The 13969-nt window shown below is 33.1% G+C and overlaps 1 protein-coding gene across 6 annotated transcripts in view; it reads left to right on the top strand.

Moving 5' to 3' along the window:
- The window catches only part of trc (Serine/threonine-protein kinase tricornered), a 427668-nt gene that overhangs the window by 249677 nt on the left and 164022 nt on the right, over nt 1–13969 (top strand). The window contains exon 1 of one of the 6 annotated variants that reach the window (XM_072540416.1): nt 3168–3327. The exons of the other annotated variants lie outside the window; for them this stretch is intronic. The gene's annotated coding sequence lies outside the window, so the exon portion shown is untranslated. Of the gene's footprint in view, nt 1–3167; nt 3328–13969 lie in introns of those variants that run through there. 6 annotated transcript variants of the gene reach the window in all.

Raw genomic sequence — 13969 nt, 5'->3', positions numbered from 1 at the left:
TGAACTAGAAGTGACTAGTGAGTGTAGTAGTGTCTGGGGGCTCGGGAGACTGAGACCTCGGAAGCCCTGAAGAAGACATCAGAGAGGATGTCGAAAGCTCGGCAAAATGGATATCGACGCGGTTCAACCCGGAATACTGGTAAGTTTAATATTAATTTTTATAATAATATTAATCTTAGCTCTAAGTTTAATTGTACTAACCGCGGAAATCTTTCCGAACATATATATATATATATATATATATATATATATATATATATATATATATATAATCTTCATATTTTCGAGTTTATTATTGAAATGAGTTCTACATCATTCGTCGCAGTTTATTTGAATTATTAGGTGCTTAATAATCTTATTTTGGTTATATTTGATTCGGACTAGAGGCAGCATTTATATGAAATCGATATTAATCGTCAACGAGAATATATTGGCGGAGTACACTATAAAAAGCTTTATCCACCATTTCTTATATGCCATTTTTATGATAGTATATTCGGTGTTTAGTCTTCCTCCTGATCGTCTTCCTATTGGGGAACCGTTTTGCCGTTTTTACTACTCTATTTGATCGTTCCATTCTACTGTTCTATTTATTACCTAGTCCTTGATGTTCTCCACCTTGCATCTACGTCGTATATATGTACTTTAGCTCTGTCTCATAGTGCCTTACCATCAATTTTTCTAAGAGTTTTCATCTTTGCTGTTTCTAACATTATTTTTGTCCTCTCTGTAAGATCTCTGTGTCAGGTCGTGTTTCTACCGCGTATGTCATTATATATACTGGTCTGATACTGTTTGGTAAATTCTGCCTTTCATTTCTTTTCCGATATTTTTTTCTTCATATTGTTTCATTCAGGCAACCTACCGCTCTGTTTGCTCTATTCGCTTGATCCTCCACTTTAATTCGATCTTTCCGTAGCTAGATAGTATGATGCCTAGATATTTAAACTCGTTTCATCAGTCGTTCTATTATCTGACGATCAAGCTCTAATTAGTAATCTAACATCTTAGTAAATTTGCCCTTATATCCATGCATTTTGTCGTGTCTGGGGAAATTAACATGTTAAATTTAAAATTTTCTGGTGGTTATCTTAAATTTACAAAATACGCACATCTACCATGCTTACTATAATACGTGGAAGTTTTTCCAGATGAGACTTGAAACGTCGAAACATATGTAGGAGAATTGTTTACTTTCATTTTTTTACAACGTATTTTCTCGACGTAAAAATTGCAAAAAATGGTGTTTTGCAGGGTAAACTGTGTAAATGTATTGTCGGAATAAAAGGTTGTTCCTAACATCGTCCACTAGCTTCGGGCAAGCTTGGATTATCTTGAAATGTCGAATTGTCGGTAATATTTAGTAGTTCAGTTTGGACTGTTATCTGTATCATATAAGCTGTTTAATCTGACTGACGCACCGAACCATCAACAACTAAAAGGACAGGGGGAATTACTTTTTTGTGGTTTCCCTGCTCATTGCACTACGATACCTGTCCTAGATTAGATAATAGCCACAGCCATCATTCATGCGTTGCAAAAGATCTTAAAAATTCTGAGAGGATACGTTTTCTTTGCGAATATTTCCGAATGTTTTTCAACTGCGAATTGACCGCCAGCACCATACTCAACACTAAAATCTTCGAATCGATATACAACAATATCTGAAAACAAAAATCCATCCAAATCCGTCAGATTAATGAAATAACGAAGAAACTCCCCGAACATCCTCAAGGAGTTCATGAAAAAATTCAATTTTTTTGGGTCTTCGTTTTTTTATAAATTCAGTTCCCTGAACTAAAGAACCGAGGATTCCACGTCCAGGTCTCATCAGCGACATCCCAGACAAATCCAAACGGATTCCATTCCTTAAAGAGGCTCCTAAAAAGCCCAATAAGGAGGTCCTCACAATCCTGACGATAATCGACGACTGAAGTAAATATGACTTGGTCATTGGTAAACTGTTATATATGTATTTATGTTTTTCTCTAAGGTTGATTCCCATTCTATTGCATTTTAAATAGTGTTGTGTGATACAGCGCCCTTGGCACAGACCTTTATTTACACGGAACATCTTTGATACATTTTTATTCTTAAAGTTGACTATAGACGGGTTTTCTGAGAGTGTGGCTGGTGATTTGTGGTAGTGTTTTCCAGAGAATTTTCTGTAATAAAACTTCTTCTTCTTCTTCTTTAGGTGCCGTCTTCTTAGCGAAGGTTAGCGATGACCTCTGCAAAGTCTTCCCTATTTTGGGCTTTCCTTATTAAACTTGGAAAGTCTAATCCTGTCCAATCTTTGATGTTGCGCAGCCAGGTCATTTGTCGTCTACCCGGGCCGCGACTGCCTTTTATTTTCCCTTCTATAATAAGCTGAAGGAAGTTATACCTGTCGTGTCTAAATATGTGTCCAAGATAAGACGTTTTACGCTTCTTGACAATTTCTGTGAGTTCACATTCTCTATTCATACGCCTTAAAACTTCTTCATTTCTAACGCGGTCGGTCCATGGAATTTTCAGCATACGACGAAATACCCACATCTCAAAGCTCTCTAAACGTCGTAACGAGCTAACTGTTAATGTCCAAGCTTCCACGCCGTGTAATAGTACACTATATACATAACACTTTATCATGCGGTATCGTAGGGACAAATCAAGATTACGGGTAGTGAGTAACTGTCGCATCTTTAAGAAGGTGTTTCTTGCCTGTTCTATTCTACATTTAACCTCTTGTTCTTGGTCTAAGGTTTCATGTATCCAACAGCCTAGATACTTAAACTTTTTCACTTGTTCAACTACATTGTTGTTGACTAGCTAAAACTACCTATTTTATTTGACAAATGGAACGACAAGACATTTGTTACATTGATATTAAAATATATATATATATATATATATATATATATATATATATATATATATATATATATATATATATATATATATATATATATAGGTCTTGCATATTTATTTTAAAAATGTTTGCAAAAATCACATTTTTTTACCTAGTCATTTAATTCTGTTGAATGTCCTAATTCCTTCGGACTATGTTTCCGTAGATCATGGTATTCTCCGTGGTCCGTGGTGGTGATCGCAATAGTTTATATTTAAATATTTTTAAGTTCTAAATTCAATCTGGAGATTTCGTATCCGTGTTCCGTTGTTAAAATACTAGTATGTATTTTTAGTCGATCGGTTAGACAATCGAGAGTTTGTGGTTTGTTTGCGTATTAAAAAGATTTATTGTTATTGACAATAATTGTGTACGTTTTCATCGCGGATTGGTTCTGTGTTGTTCAACGATTGGGAGAACAATAAAATTGTTGTCAGGTAATGCACCGAACACATTCTCAAATGTTAATCACCGCATGTCGGAAAATATAATGAATTAACAAGAAAACGAGGTTCCTAAATCATTTCGAATAGTAGAAAAACCAAATGGTATACGGAATATTTTAGTTTTATTAGTTTGACTAATATTCTGTTACGGTTTTTAATGTTTCTGTAGTGTATCTAGCATAGCCGATGAAGTAGATACAATTTATGCTGTTTAAGGTGTTCGAAAATTTTAAATAAGTACCTACATAGTTTTTATTCTTTTATCGTTAATATTAATTTTAATTTTGTATTGTTCCAAAGATGTTTGAGCGGAATCTAAGGTTTTTACGAATGTTGTATTGGAGGAGTAAGTCAAATCAAAAAATTGTTTTTTTATATGATGTTTTTGTCGTTTCAGATCGAATTCCGATTTAGAAATAAACTTTTTTAATTAAATTAACAAATTTTATTATGTTATTACTACACTCCAGTGCTATCTTTTTAGTATTCTCTGGTATTCCCGGTTTCAACCATTTTCTTTTATATCAACCTCTATTTTCTTTCTTTCTTTCTTTTCTCTTCTGGAACTCTTCTAGTTGTTTTGGAATTCTTCCTGCAGACGTTCGTAATATAAGCTTCAATTCTCTCCTCTTTGGTCAGGTTAGCCTTGGATACAATCGTTATCACTTAACTGACATTCTGCTATGTTAGTTATGATTGTAAACGTCACACTGATTAGTTCCTATGATTTGTATTTGACTGCGATGTTAAGTATTGTTACTTAAAAGTGGCGTTCATTATTAACAATCCGTCCAAATGTAATCAGTGTGTAGTAAAAAAACATTTTTTTTAACCATGAAGCCTTGCTCATAGAGTTTACATCACGTAGAGTTCATATCAACGCAAACCTGTATAGCGAAACCTTGAATAAACTCCATCAAGCAATAAGGCGAGTCCAGGGAAGCTCTTAAGTAGTGTCATTTTTCTGCACGACAATGCTTCGGCTTTAGGTTACCAAAGTTGTGAAAGAAACAATGATACAATAAAACAAATGAGAATATTAGAGCATCCACCCTATAGTCGCGATTTATTGCCTGGAGATTTTCACATCTTTGGGCCGCTTAAAAAAGTCGTTAAAAGGTAGTACTTTTCAGTCGGACGAAGAAGTCCAAAATACAGTAAAAGAATTTTTCGGGCAACGACCAGAAGAACAGAGTATCCATCGGTTATTGAAACAATGGGATGGGTGCCTTAATTGTAGTGGTAATTATTTGTAGATATATTTGCCAATATCTTTCATGACCAAAGATGTGTTTCAGTTGAACAACCCTCGTACATAAGTCAGCTAACTCTTTGCTTCCTAATTTTCTGTCGCATCTCTATCTTAGATTCCGCCATAAGTCACTCTCAAAATTTTTCTTCCACATGTAATACCCATAATTCAGAATAGTACATTACTGTATAAATAGAATAGAATAAATTCTAGAACTTCTATTAACTACTAATCTTTAACTGTCACTTTCTACTAACCGTCAAAGGAATGTCAAAACGAAATAAAATATCGGACTAAACTTACGTTCTGCATGAAAAGGTATGAAGTGAAGAAAAACTAAGTGGCGATTCAGAATTGAAAACTAGCATTGGAAGGCTTGATAAATTCAAGTTTTGCCATAGCATTCGCCAGCTTAATAGCAGTGGGTTAAACCTAATGTAAACAATGCCGTTATTTGTTTATAGAGAACAGTTTAAACAAAACAAATTTTCTTTTGTTCACTAGTCAAACAATGAGGAAGTCTTTTCTCTACTTAATGTACCATTAGTGTACACATGTACACGGGACCTTCAGTTTAGCATAGTATCCTAACTATTAAGTGTAGAGAAGCTGTACTGAACGACTGTGATTTGTGAGGTCCGTCGAAGCAACGACCTAAGCAACTCTAATTTTTATACTGGGTTCAAATCCACGTCATTCGGCACCTTTCCCTTTTGTGTAATTCATTTTTCAAAATGTGGAAATCCGATGAAGTTCATACTCAAGTAGCACTTAATATTTCCTCAAATGTTGCTTGAAAGAAAATACTGGAACTGCTGAAATATGAAGGCGCAAAAGGATATATATATATATATATATATATATATATATATATATATATATATATATATATATATATATATATATACATATATATATATATATCTATATATATATATATATATATATATATATATATATATATATATATATATATATATATATATATATATATAGGTTAAGGCAAATTACAAAGAGATGCATCAGTTTTCTCTGTCGCACTGTAGAAACGGGCTGGTATTGCAATGATCAATCTTAATTTCACGCCGTGAAAGATCCATTAGAGATAACCCATAAGCAACGAGCGATTTGTTACGCCTGCTCGCAACAACGAAACGTATTACAGTATGTGTTCCTTTCTCTTATTATCTTTCGTTAGCTAAATAGAAACTCTTCCTCTTAACAAAGAAGTTCGTTCCTATTGTCGAACAACCCAGCTTATTTTTTAAGAAAAGCTGAGATGTGACTCTTCTATGAAATAGTCTTTTCAGTCAGGAGAAAGTAGAAAAGTATAGAAAATAAGAACATGCCGGACTTGAGTACCATTTTCGCTTGGCACTCTCCGGCAAATACTCCCACTCTTTTTTATCCCTAGCTGGTCTAAATATCGAAAATCGAATTCATTTTCGTTGTGGTTCCTGTTGCATGCGGGTGTGTTCATCAAACGACGACGTCCTCCAATTCGATGACACTGAGTCAATTCTGTTTGCCGTTTCCTCCATTCATTCAGTTCAGTCTATTATATTCCAGTCTAGTCTATTGTGAGGATTGATCTGATGTATTACCTGTACCTACATTGATTTGATGATTGATGTGCTGATTGAATCCACGGTAATTCGGTACCTTACTTACATCATCTACACTGCTTGAGACGTTCCAATACACCTGTTGCGAGAGCAACCTGTCAAGTGCCTTTGTCGACGACCGTTCAATGAAAGAACGTTATTACCTGTGACTACCTGATTCAATGATCATCTTTTCTTCTGTGCTACCTAAATCGTTAGGTATTGATTTATGACTCAATTTGTTGTGTCATGTGTCAATTTATCACTCGGTTTGTTTATCCAACCGAACGAACTATTAATAGCATAAATTTACGGTATTTGTATACATACGATGTATGATCAGATTTGTTTTATATGTAGTTTATATTTATTACATTTCAGTATCTTCATGTTCACGTATTCTCAAGGCGTAGAAATCACTCATTTGTTTTATTTCAAGTTATATCAAATATTGACGTAGATACAACTATAATATTCTTTGCCTTTTTCTTATTCTTTAGGATACTAAATTACTTATAATTATTTTTTAGAAAATATTAGGTATTCGTTGTATTTAATAATAAATTGTGCAGTAACTTATTTCTTGCTATTTAACTGTTTAATATAATTTTTATAGAGCATTTACTTTAACTATACCTCAAAATAACCCTGTTGATGAACTATTTGCCTTTTATTTTTTTTATTATGTATATATTTATTTCATGTGCATGGTCATCTCTTTCAGACATTGTTCTTGATTGATATTACGATTTGATTTATTATATAAACAATGTATATGTGGCGAAATATTAAGTGTGTACCGCGTAACTATAATAACTTTTCTCTCACAGTTTATTTTATTCTCGCGTGATTATCTTAACCGTATCTTACTTTTCTCGTTATCTTATTTTATATGTAGTAGGTTTCCCTGTTCTTTTAAAAATAGGGTGGTGCCCAATTAACTTCCTTCTCTTTCTCTTCTAACTTCTCTTTATCTTCAGTACTCCACTAACTAATTCTTTATGCTTGAGCTGCAAAGAACCCCGACCAAGATACCTCTACCAGACTTAAGCCCGAACCTAGTGCCGTTTCCTGGGTAACCTCCACTCTGTCCATAAAGGGGGTACAACGTCAATAAACTTAATTTAAACTTCAATTGTGGCTTATTCCCATTAAAATGGTAATTAACGATCAGTCTATATTGTATCATATGTCTATGATTGAGCTAGTGCATTCCCTTCTCGAATTTTTCTCAAATATGGCCTCCTCCGAATATAAGTCCGTAAATTCTTGCTTTTTTCTCTGTAAGCATAGATTTTCTTTTGTCACAAACGAAATCAAAATCTAAAGACAAAAAATTAAATCGATGTAAATTTTATGTCGACTGGAAATTTTCATTTTTTTGTCCTCTAACAATGCGAGTGCAATATGGTGTTAGTGCATCATTTATCAACTAACATATGGGTCAACCAGAAATCCTAAAACCATTTATATTAATTTTGTCGATAACTAAATTAAATATGATTTATTGATTGAAACATTTACATGTATTTTGCCTGTTGAACAGTCTTGTTAATAAAAGTATTTAATTATTAATTATGTAAGTTGTTTCCCTTTTTAAGAGTTTCACGGTCAAACTAAATAATCCTGATTTATGAGTTAAATGAGATTTAAAAGCAGGGCTTCTAATTCCAGACTTCCAGACTTAATAGAATTTGAGAATATTTGTTAAACTCACGTTTTTATTATAAGCTCTTATATTTTGCATTTTTAGGTTTTTTCTATAATAGACGTTTTGTATGGCCAGGAATAGTCTGATTTTCGAAATAAACCATAATATTTAAATATATATAGAACTTTGTTTTTATACACGTGGAGTGTAATAAAAATTCACACAAAACACTAAATTCGATCAATTGTTTTACATCTCCTATATTTTTAGATCTGAGACATCTACATAAAATTTAATATGAATACTACAGCACTAATGTTTCCAGCGAAGTTTTTGATAAATTTTTGATAATATATATTTTATAATTAATATAGAAAAATGAATCCCTATTTTCCTTGGTCACGCCATGACTTCACAATGACTTTACCGATTTCATTCATTGTTTAAGTTTTCTAATACTTTGTAGATGTAGAAGGTTCTTGTGGAAAGAAAATTTAGAAAAATTTAAAAATTTCAGAAAACCTTTCGATTACCTATTCAAATTTCGCCCGTTGAAAAATATGAGAAATTGATGACAATCGTTTCATAATAACAAATATTCGTAATTGTTGCCAGCGTTGCCGTAGTTATACAAAATACGTTAAAATTAAATGATTTTTATTGACATATTTTAAGATTCACGTTGCCTACTTTTAACAGAAAGTTGCTGCTTTGTTACTAAAATATAGATATACTATTTTAATAAATTTACTTATAAGTTAAGGGCATAGGCGTAAAATGTCGCCTGTTAAAATGTTCAATGCATTTTGAACGTATTCATTTTTTCGAATCCTGAGAAAACTAATAAGTATTTTTGAAAAATTTAAACGCAGAATGAAAGATTGCATTATTACCGAGGGCCTTCGAATAACCAAACAGTTTCTTTTGAATGAGATATTTGACATTAATGCCCGATTTCACTAATGATACCTAAACAGTTGCTTTCGGAAGTATGTAATTCTTATCGAAAGGAACTTCCTAAGTCAATACTTAGGAGCAGTAGTATTTCACAACTAAAAGAACTGCTTATCTAGGAAATTTTTTCTTAGGTATTAACTCGGCTACGTTTGAACTATTGTTGATAAATAAAAAAAAGAATAATATATCATAACCTTACTTTTTCGATTTGTTATTATTTAATTGTTTGTTTGTTTGCCAAATTGGTTTTATTCAGCTTTGTCGTGTTATAGTTATTTTATTATTTATGTAAGTTTGGGTTGGTTTTAATTCATCTCCACCTATAATTATCAAAACATCACTATTGTCAAAGTTATTTATTGCTTTACCTGGGTTTTCAATCTTAATGTGGGTACAATCCAATGTGCCGAGTACATTTGGGAACCTAAGCTGTCTAAAAATTTTAGTTTAGTAGATGCCATTTCTTCATCTTCTTCCAGTTTAATTACGTAAGAAATAAAATGTAATATATTAACATTTTGTATTTATACTTGCACATTATACTTGTCTGTAAGTAATAAACTCAAAATAATTTTCTATGTGTTCCAACACATATAAAAGTGTTGGTTTAGACATTAGAAACCTTCGAAAATAATCCACATCGTCAAAAGTTTCAAAATAATTTGCTCGATTCTTGATAACTCGAAGTCTTCCTTCTGTTTCTTCTTCAGAATCAGATGAAGATTCGAACCGATCCAGGTTTTCGATAAACTGTAGTGCGTCCATATTATGAATAGTACCAAAGCAACACTTCTTAATATAAAATAATATAAAAATACAACTACAGAATACCTAAATAAAATAACTACATAATAACAACACTTAAATTTAGGTAAAAATCAAATTATAGACAAGCTTCTCAAGTACATCGTATCCTACAATAAGGTAATTCTTAAATATTTAGGTATCGTTGGTGAAATCGGACATTAAAGCTTACTAAATTTTCTCTTTTGTTTTCACCCCTGTAACTTATTAAAATAAACATTATAGAAGTTTTCAGGGACTTTCTGCCCTTTGCAATAACGTAATCTTTCATTCTGCGTTCAAATTTTTTAAATATACAGTCTGGGCCAAAATTAACCGGCCACCTTAAAAATGGGTAATTTTTGATTTCTTATGTCTCCTTAACCTGTTGTCCGATTTAAGTAATTTTTTTAATATGTTATAGCCTTATTCCTTGACAATATCTGTATAATAATATTGTTGCTAAACAGGTAAATTTTCATTGTATACCGGATGTACGAATCAAACTGTGTTTTTTTCTTAAAGTTTGCATCACCCTGTGGAATATTCTAGCATTTGTAGAATACTGAAATTAAATCGTAACTATAGCCTCATGCTTTTTCAACATTTTGTTTTTTGATTGATTCGCTTATGTTGGATAATACAAATGTTAGGTGCTTTAACAAGTAGACATGTTTTTTATCAATTTTTATCTCCGCGGAAGAGAAAAATCTTTTTGAAATAAAGTCATTTGTTACAATAAAAATCCAATGAATAAAATCTTCAAAGAAAATTCAAATTAAAAATTGATTGAAATGATTGAAAAAAAATTAGGTATCAATAATGAGTGTTTCCGCCTCTAGCCCTTAGGACTTCTTGGAGCCGGTTTGGCAATCCATTCATGATATCCTGGATATCTAATTGGGGGATATTGTGCCAGTCCTCTACCGTAGTTGTCTTCAGCTCTTCAAAGGATGCAGAGGCTGGTACTCTTGCTCTTACCCATCTTTTGAGGTTGTCCCAGAGTCGGGACTGTGTGCTGGTCATGGTAGAACTTGAATACCGACCTCATTAAGGTACTCACCGATAGATCTTGCTGTATGACAACGTGCAAAAGGCATGACATGGTCTTGGAGAACTTCTTGCACGTATACTTGGGCATTCACACTGCCTCTATCGAACACAACAAGATCAGTACGCGCTTCGTAAGAAAACCTTTTATTTTGACGCCTATAGACACGTTGGCGTCCATCTGGACCTTTTAGGGCTATTCTGCTCTCATCTGAGAACAGTATATTCTTCCATTCCGTCATAGTCCAGTTAGCATATTCTCGCGCAAAATGAAGTCTAGCCCTACGGTGTTGTGGGAGCAGTTGTGCTGAGCGAGCTGGACAAAAAGCCCTCAAGTGCGATTTCTCAATACTTTGGTGACAATGAAACGGTTATCTCGAACTGACGTGCATCATTTCGGTCTTAACCTGGCCTGCGGTTGTACGATCCTGTCTCCCGAAATCGTCTGATGGCATCTTGTACCGTAGTTCTGGGTACATCGAGTATACCAGCGATATGACGTTGACTGTAACCAGCATCAACTAAAGCCACTGCCCTAGCAGCATCAGTTAAAACAAGTGGTATTTTTAAAATCACAAACAATAAATAAGCACTAAAATTTCAACTTAAACAATATTCGCTCACAATGATATAAAATTAAAATTTTAATTGTTAATTTTAATTACAAGTTGTTGAAGAATTGTTATTAACACGGAAACAGATTTGCAACAATGTCGTACAACGACTATATGTCAAAAATCCTTTGATGACACAAATTTAGGAAACAAACTGTCACAGGTAATGTAAACAAAACAATAATAAAGGTGGTGGGGTTAATTTTTGCTGGTGAGTTAAATCGTCTGTATTGATGAAAAACATGGCTAGTTGTTAAACTACCTAACTTTTGTTAGTTAACCTATAGTTAGGTTTTAATTTCAATATTTTATAAATGCTAGAATATTCCACAGGGTGATGCAAACTTTAAGAAAAAAAAACACAGTTTAATTCGTACACCCGGTATACAATGAAAATTTACTTGTTTAGCAACCATATTATTATAACGATATTGTCAAGGAATAAGGCTATAACATATTAAAAAATCACTTAAATCGGACAACAGGTTTAGGAGATATAAGACATCAAACATTACCCATTTTTAAGGTGGTGGTTAATTTTGGACCAGAATGTACTTAAGTATTAGTTTTCTCAGGATTCGAAAAAAATGAATACATTTAAAACATATTGAACATTTTGACAAGCGACATTTTGCGCCTATTCCCTTAATAAAAAAAATAATAAAAAGAAGCTATTGTATCACATAATAGTACATTATTAAATAATGATGATATAACAGAATATTAATAAAAATGACTAGTGATTCAATATTAAAACACTTTTCAGATATTGTTAAATTGTGCTCTTTGACTCGTCGAAAATTGTAGTACGGTAAGAAAAATAAGGAAAACGGGAATTTATAATAATGATTTGTTGAACACGTTAATGGCTACAAGGCAGACAATGAGGAATTAGAAAACGTGTAATCGTGGTCTGTAAAATACACGATAATTTTGTTTTACACTCTAGGAAACTTTCTCGTGAACGGACCGATGACCTTACTCTTAATTATGCAGTTTGAATTGTAATTACGTCAAATCGTCTTAAAACCGCAATACAAGATAATAATTTAATGCCAAAATAAAACTACAACTTTCCTTAGTATCCTCAACATGCAGTTGTTTAAAAAACATAAAGAGCAACAGTGAGTGTAGTTTAAAATTGTATACGGTATATTGATGAGTCTTTGTTTTTTGGATCATATTGCCTTTTTGTTTATTTTTTCGATTTATATTCTGTTAAATAATCTCCATATATTTATTTTTCGTATATACCAACTTCTGGCTTTGCCCCAAAGAGTTTTGTATCATATTGTTGTACCGAGATATTGTTGTATGTCTGTATACAGATCACGACATTGTTTTATTGACCATACAACACAATGGCAATCGCTGTGACATGTGACACGTTTCCACCTCTACATTCATTTCACAGTAGGTACTTATTGGAAATAGAACACAGACTTGTGAGGAACTTTAAAACGCAAATCACTTAAATTATTACCAGATTTAAGCTATGTGGCGAAATACGCCATATGCCCAAAAGGAGAGAATTGTGTTATCCCAGATTCCTACGGTATCAAAAGCTTTGGGAACTACTTCCGGAATATCAAACCTCGGCTGTTTTATCCTCTCTAGGGGGTTCTTCGAAATGACGCCGCTACTAGAAAGGATGATAGTCTAGGGTCGTTCTGTTTTCCATTGTCTCCTTATTTGTCACAAGATCTCCGTACTAGGCGATATTTTCGTTGTATTTAACACGCATATCATTATTGTTTGATAACATTACATCAATGAGTGTTTTTATTTATTTAGTTTATTAACTAGTATGAGATGAAGTCTACTATGTGCCACTGGTTCGTCGGCTTGATCACAGTATGGTCTTAATGTAGCCGATAGTTTTCCTTTTCAGCATAGCATCCGGGACATATTTATAATAATGAAGATGGTCGTTGTGCAAAAGTCCCAGTTTATTGGCTAGTTCTTGATGAAGTATCGTTACTACTGAGTCATGCTGTTCGTATAGTTTCCATAAACACCTCGTAATTTCGGTAAGGTGTTGAATTTTTTCTTGGACTGGTACATGACTGGACATATTTCAGGTAATTTTTGGTTATAGTAGTTGTCTCAGTCTAACTCGTATGCCTCCTCGATACGCCGTAATGTTGTTCTTTCTACTGCATTGCGAGGATGTTTTTTCTGTGCTTTTTTTTAGAAGTGTTTTTACTTTTCGCTGAATATTTCCTTATGCCTTATAGTTTAATTGACTCCGATGCTCTTTTAGGGCATAAAGAAAGCAAGAAGAAGCCTACTTGATAATACCAAATGAGTAGCTAAGCGCGAAAAATGCTTAAGTATGTAATACTTTTACTATAAGATATTTGGTAAATTTTTCGCTTTACTCACAAATATTTTTACATACATGGCCATGTACATACATTTTGATATATGGCTCGATGTTTTGGTCATTTGGCGTATCGAATCCTCCGGCAGATTTTTTTCTCTGACTATATTTAGAATAGGGCACTTGAATAAATGTTTCTATGGTAAAATTCACACGGAGGGTGTAGTGTGGTTAAGATAGGAATATGTATTTGCCGGATTTCGCGCCATGTGCTTGGCAGCAAACATGCCAAGTAATGGTCACGTACAGGACCGTCCAAAGATCTGGCGAGGATCTATTACGAATAAAACTACCTTTTTTATTTTAATTTATAATGCAAATTAGAATGAAACAGAGAGG

The sequence above is a fragment of the Diabrotica undecimpunctata genome, chromosome 8 (assembly GCF_040954645.1).
Source record: "Diabrotica undecimpunctata isolate CICGRU chromosome 8, icDiaUnde3, whole genome shotgun sequence".
In the NCBI taxonomy this organism is placed as follows: Eukaryota; Metazoa; Arthropoda; class Insecta; order Coleoptera; family Chrysomelidae; genus Diabrotica; species Diabrotica undecimpunctata.
The sequence above is the reverse complement of the archived record's forward strand: the minus strand, read 5'-3'. Positions and strand labels throughout refer to the sequence as shown.